Consider the following 6,985-nt stretch of genomic DNA (forward strand, 5'->3'; position numbering starts at 1 on the left):
AACTGATCTGTTTGACACGGATCCGAGATGGAAGCGGACAAGTGTGGACCGGCCTAAGACAATGATTGACTATGGTAAAAATTAGATTGCGAGCTCCCTTGCGGAATAGTTAAGCCTCGTACGGAACGATAGATGAAAACTCAGGCGAACTGGCCAATAACAACCACCTCTGCCGAGAAGCTTGCATGTTACAGCATCCCCCAGTAATCAATCTGGCGTATCGACTCAGAGCAGAGTTTCCTGCACTCAATCCACCAAGTGACTCACCTCATGCACCGCTCCATCAGCCCTGCCCCCACCCACCCATAGCAACAACTGCAGGCTATCAACGCATCTGTACAGTCCCAGCCTTGCAATAGTGTAAGTATTATCGCACCGCTGGCAAGTTGGGCACAGGGTGAGCTGAATGACGAGTCACCCTGCTGCTGCTCAAATCCCAGATGGTATTATATACTATTCTACCTCCGAGTTGCTGATTCGGGGACTGACGATTGCCGGATTACTCTTGCGCAGGGCGTGCAGCATAGCACTAGGACGGTGCCCAGCTCCAGGCGCCAAAATAACCTGCTTCGCTGCAATGTCCCCTGAGGGATAAAGTTCCTTGCCGGTTGACATGCTTCAAATGTGTACGCGACGCTTATGTGGCATGGCTATATAGAAGCCACACGCACACTTTTTCGAATCCCCCAACTTCTGTTCAATAGTACTTGGGTACTAATGGGTGTAAAAAAAAGTATAGTAGTAGTATGCATAGTAATATATTGAGGGTCACTAAATAAGATCACACCTACTCAGCCACACACCATAGCACATCCCCCACCTCACCTCTGCTTCCCAAGGCTTGCTGCTGCCTGAAAAGTCCAAGGTAAACTAATGAGATTGTTAATTTCTACTTAACAGGGTGCTGGAACACTGGGATTGGTATGGAAAGTGCAGAGGACAGGCACAATTTTAGGGGAACGTTTATGTAAGCTTTGGCCACTAGAGGGTGCAAGCTGGCTTATGTATACTGCCTAATGCTGGGAATACACTCTGGATTCTGAGCCATTCAGATGGGAAGCAGGAAATTTGGGCGCATGAGGCAGGTGGACAAAAAGGGCGCCGCCATTCACTCCCATAATAAATATCGTTTAATGGGCGCCCAACAGGAAAAAAGGGCGCCGGAGAAAAATAACGTTTTAAAAGCGGCGCCCGGAGACTTTTAATGTTTTATAACTGCTTCTCATGATTACACATTATTTAATGATTTATAATTTTTTAAACATTACTTTTAAACGAAAAACCGTACAATTTTTTTTTAAACATTTTTTAAACGAAAAACCGCACCATATTTTTTTAAAACGTTATTAAGGCTTATCACAGGGGGGTCTTAGCTTTAGGCATCACCAGGAGGGTCTTAGGTTTAGGCACCACCAGGGGGGTCTAGGGGTTACAGGTAGGTACAGGGAGGGTTCTGTGTGAGAGTAGGGTTAGGTATAGCTTTAGTAAAATTCTTATTAATGTTTTATAAAACGTTATTATAAGTTTCACTTTTTAAACAGGGAAGATTAACGTTTTTACAATTGCAGATTTCATACACATTATTTAATGATTTATAAAACATTATTTTTAAACGAAATATAGCACAATTTTTTTTTTAAACGTTAGTCATGATTATCGTTTAACCTTCTGCCGCCCGCGTCACGCCAGTAGGCGTGGCCGCGGCGGCAGCCCCAGGACCGCCTAACGCCAATTGGCGTAAAGTCCTGGGGCTCTGTTTTGCATGAGATCGCGCGCAGAAGCCTATGACAGCCGATCGCCGTAATTGGCCGGCTATGGGGAGGGAGGGAGCGAGGGAGGGAAGGGATTTAAAGGAAGAGGGTTTTTTTTTTAAAAAAAAGTGACAACACAAATATTTATAAAAAAAAAAATAAACATAGGGGGAGCGATCAGACCCCACCAACAGAGAGCTCTGTTGGTGGGGAGAAAAGGGGGGGGGGGGCTCACTTGTGTGCTGAGTTGTGCGGCCCTGCAGCCTGGCCTTAAAGCTGCAGTGGCCAATTTTGCTAAAAATGGCCTGGTCACTAGGGGGGTTTAGCCCTGCAGTCCTCAAGTGGTTAAAACCCTGCGCCCTTTTTTCCCAGCGCCCTTTTTTAACCACTTCCCGACCGCCTAACGCACAGGGGCGGCCGGGAAGTGGAGCCCGCAAGGACCAGCTCACCCACAGAGGCGGCGGTCCTTGTAAGGGCATGGGCGGAGCGATCACGTCATCCGTGACGCGATCCTCCGCCGGCGCCTGTCTCCGTACACCCGCCGCAACATCCCGCCGGCTATACGCAAGCGCCGGCGGGATTTCACAGGTCATTTTGCGACATTGTTGGTTTCATGACTACTCCTCACGGTTTAGGGCCCCTAAAATGCCAGGGCAGTATAGGAACCCCACAAATGACCCCATTCTAGAAAGAAGACACCCAAAGGTATTCCGTTAGGAGTATGGTGAGTTCATAGAAGATTTTATTTTTTGTCACAAGTTAGCGGAAAATGACACTTTGTGAAATAAAGCCAATTAAAATCAATTTCCGCTAACTTGTGACAAAAATAAAATCTTTAATGAACTCACCATACTCCTAACGGAATATCTTGGGGTGTCTTCTTTCTAAAATGGGGTCATTAGTGGGGTTCCTATACTGCCCTGGCATTTTAGGAGCCCTAAACCATGAGGAGTAGTCTGGAAATCAAATGCCGCAAAATGACCTGTGAAATCCTAAAGGTACTCATTGGACTTTGGGCCCCTTAGCGCAGTTAGGGTGCAAAAAAGTGCCACACATGTGGTATCGCCGTACTAGGGAGAAGTAGTACAATGTGTTTTGGGGTGAATTTTTACACATACCCATGCTGGGTGGGAGAAATATCTCTGTAAATGGACAATTGTGTGTAAAAAAAATTTAAAGATTGTCATTTACAGAGATATTTCTCCCACCCAGCATGGGTATGTGTAAAAATACACCCCAAAACACATTATACTACTTCTCCCGAGTACGGCGATACCACGTGTGGCACTTTTTTGCACCCTAACTGCGCTAAGGGGCCCAAAGTCCAATGAGTACCTTTAGGATTTCACAGGTCATTTTGCGGCATTTAATTTCCAGACTACTCCTCATGGTTTAGGGCCCCTAAAATGCCCGGACAGTATAGGAACCCCACAAATGACCCCATTTTAGAAAGAAGACAGGAAAAACGCGTGGAAGATAAGAGAATCGCCTGCGGAATCAAGCAACAAAATAGAGCAGTGTGTGCCCAACATTATGCATGGTTTCCCCATTCATTCCTAGTGAACAGAGTAACCAAATAGCTTGGGGTGACCCAAACCACTAGGAATGTATAGGGGGATAAGAGACCGAAAAGCCCTCCTACTAATAAGCAATGCTTGGTGAAATTTGCCTTCTTAAAACAGAAAGAAATTTGCAATAATTCAGCTATAAGTGAACATTTGTGGTTACCCACAATGCACTACTACTGAATATTCAAATTACAGTGGGTTGCAAAAGTATTCGGCCCCCTTGAAGTTTTCCACATTTTGTCACATTACTGCCACAAACATGCATCAATTTTATTGGAATTCCACGTGAAAGACCAATACAAAGTGGTGTACATGTGAGAAGTGGAACGAAAAACGTACATCATTCCAAACATTTTTTTTACAAATAAACAACTGCAAAGTGGGGTGTGCGTAATTATTCGGCCCCCTGAGTCAATACTTTGTAGAACCACCTTTTGCTGCAATTACAGCTTTTAGGGTATGTCTCTACCAGCTTTGCACATCTAGAGACTGAAATCCTTGCCCATTCTTCTTTGCAGAACAGCTCCAGCTCAGTCAGATTAGATGGACAGTATTTGTGAACAGCAGTTTTCAGATCTTGCCACAGATTCTCGATTGGATTTAGATCTGGACTTTGACTGGGCCATTCTAACACATAGATATGTTTTGTTTTAAACCATTCCATTGTTGCCCTGGCTTTATGTTTAGGGTCATTGTCCTGCTGGAAGGTGAACATCCACCCCAGTCTCAAGTCTTTTGCAGTCTCCAAGAGGTTTTCTTCCAAGTTTGCCCTGTATTTGGCTCCATCCATCTTCCCATCAACTCTGACCAGCTTCCCTGTCCCTGCTGAAGAGGTGCACCCCCAGAGCATGATGCTGCCACCACCACATTTGACAGTGGGGATGGTGTGTTCAGAGTGATGTGCAGTATTAGTTTTCCGCCACACATTGCATTTTGCGTTTTGGCCAAAAAGTTCCATTTTGGTCTCATCGGACCAGAGCACCTTCTTCCACATGGTTGCTGTGTCCCCCACATGGCTTGTGGCAAACTGCAAACGGGACTTCTTATGCTTTCTGTTAACAATGCCTTTCTTCTTGCCACTCTTCCATAAAGGCCAACTTTGTACAGTGCATGACTAATAGTTGTCCTATGGACAGAGTCACCCACCTGAGCTGTAGATCTCTGCAGTTTGTCCAGAGTCACCATGGGCCTCTTGACTGCATTTCTGATCAGCGCTCTCCTTGTTCGGCCTGTGACTTTAGGTGGATGGCCTTGTCTTGGTAGGTTTACAGTTGTGTCATACTCCTTCCATTTCTGAATGATCGCTTGAACAGTGCTCCATGGGATGTTCAAGGCTTTGGAAATCTTTTTGTAGCCTAAGCCTGCTTTAAATTTCTCAATAACTTGATCCCTTACCTGTCTTGTGTGTTCTTTGGACTTCACGGTGTTGTTGATCCCAATATTCTCTTAGACAACCTCTGAGGCCCTCACAGAGCAGCTGTATTTGTACTGATATTAGATTACACACAGGCGCACTCTATTTAGTCATTAGCACTCATCAGGCAATGTCTAGAGGCAACTGACTGCACTCAGACCAAAGGGGGCCGAATAATTACGCACACAGCACTTTGCAGTTATTTATTTGCAAAAAATATTTGGAATCATGTATGATTTTCGTTCCACTTCTCACGTGTACACTACTTTGTATTGGTCTTTCATATGGAATTCCAATAAAATTGATTCAGGTTTGTGGCAGTAATGTGACAAAATGTGGAAAAGTTCAAGCGGGCCGAATACTTTTGCAAGCCACTGTATCTCTGAAGTGGTAGATAAAATAGCTTCAAAAAGCTGTATCCAATAATAATGATCCCTGAATCTGATGGTCAACTCATAGCTAGTTCACTGTGTAAAGGTAGCCATCATCCAGCGATTCTGATTAAATCGGCAAAGTGATCGAAAGTCGGTAGACGAGTGGCCCACACACTGCAAGCGATATACTATGCAATTCACCTTCACTAAATCAAAATGACCGATGTTGTGCCTCCATGCTTTGAATCTATTTTTTTTTTTTTTATTAAGAGTCGATCGATTGACATGTGAACAGTAGTCAATACCTATGCAATTGACTGATATCTTGCATCCTGCTCAACTAATCTGGTCAATTTGACATGATATTGACCACTTTTCATTGATTGGGCATACTGGAACACGTTCAATTCTCTCTCTCAATTTGATCAAATAGTCGATCGTACACCCAAATCGCTAGATGTATGGCCACCGTACGTACTGCTGAGTAATGTACGCCACTATGCTTGAATAGGAGAACCCAACCAGTAGCTCTGCTGATAGTACGATCAGGGCTGGTGTTTCCATATAGGCAACGGTGGCACAGCCACAGACAGACACACACACACACACACACACACACACACACACACACACACACACACACACACACACACACACACACACACACACACACACACACACACACACACACACACACACACACACACACACACACACACACACACTCCCCCTGCTGTGGCTGCCAGCCAGGGCCCCAACCTGCTTCAACCTGCCCAACCTGTGTGTGGGAGAGACACACACTCGCCTCAAGTTCCAGGTCATGCAGCTCCCATCTGTTTATCCTGTAGTGACGGTCATACACGTCCTGCTTCGGACAGAGAAGCAAGAAGTTAAGAACTGAGTCACTACAGGGGAGACAGACGGGAGCTGCATCACCTGGAACTTGAGGTGAGTGAGTGTGTGCCTGTCCCTAGTCCCACTGCCTCCGTCACGCTGCACGGGGGAGCCTCTCTAGCCAGCAGCTTACTATACTGGGGAGGGGGGTACATCTGGCTAGTTTCTGGGGGGAATTAAGAGGGAGCACAACTGGCTATCACTGGGGATGGGGTTGTGTCATGGGAAGGGCCCTCCAAGGTTACTTTTGACCCATGGCCCGATTGTAACTAGAATCGGCCTCAAGTACGATGAGCCCTCCGACACCAGAGATGATATCTAGGATGTAGCAAGCTGCCAAGGGAGGCTAAGCAGGTATATAGGGGTACATTTTACCTTCAACTAAAACACAAAGTAACATATTGGTAATTTAAAGGGACTGAGCGGTCCTGTTAAAAGCAAATCTGTACTTACCTTGGGTTTCCTCCAGCCCCCCTGGAGTCCTGTGGGTCCCATCTGGTGGCCCAGTTAGTGTTGACGACTTCGGCTGAAGTCATGAACCACTGCGTCTACGCGGCCCCCTTCACGCACCTGTCGCCGTAAGCATGCATGGTTCAGTCTTTCCAGAACTGCCCAGGAGGCTTATGGCGATGGCCGTGTGATCGAGATGGGTGCAGACGGGTTGCGCAAGCGCAGTGGCTCACCGCTTCAGTCGAAGTTGCCACACTTACGGGGCCGCCATGGGACCATGGATGGATGCAGAGGGACCTCGGAAGAAGCCCCAGGTAAGTTCATATTTGCTTTTAACAGGGGCCCTTTAACCACATAAGGACCACGAGCTTAAAACCCTCTAGTGACCAGGCCATTTTTTTAAAAAAATAGGCCACTGCAGCTTTAAGGCCTCACTGCAGGGCCGTCCAACTCAGCACACAAGTGATCCCCACCCCTTTTCTGCCCACCAACAGAGATTTCGGTTGGTGGATTGTGATGCCTGCCGGGAGGTTT

Source organism: Hyperolius riggenbachi, chromosome 6, assembly GCF_040937935.1.
Source record: "Hyperolius riggenbachi isolate aHypRig1 chromosome 6, aHypRig1.pri, whole genome shotgun sequence".
In the NCBI taxonomy this organism is placed as follows: Eukaryota; Metazoa; Chordata; class Amphibia; order Anura; family Hyperoliidae; genus Hyperolius; species Hyperolius riggenbachi.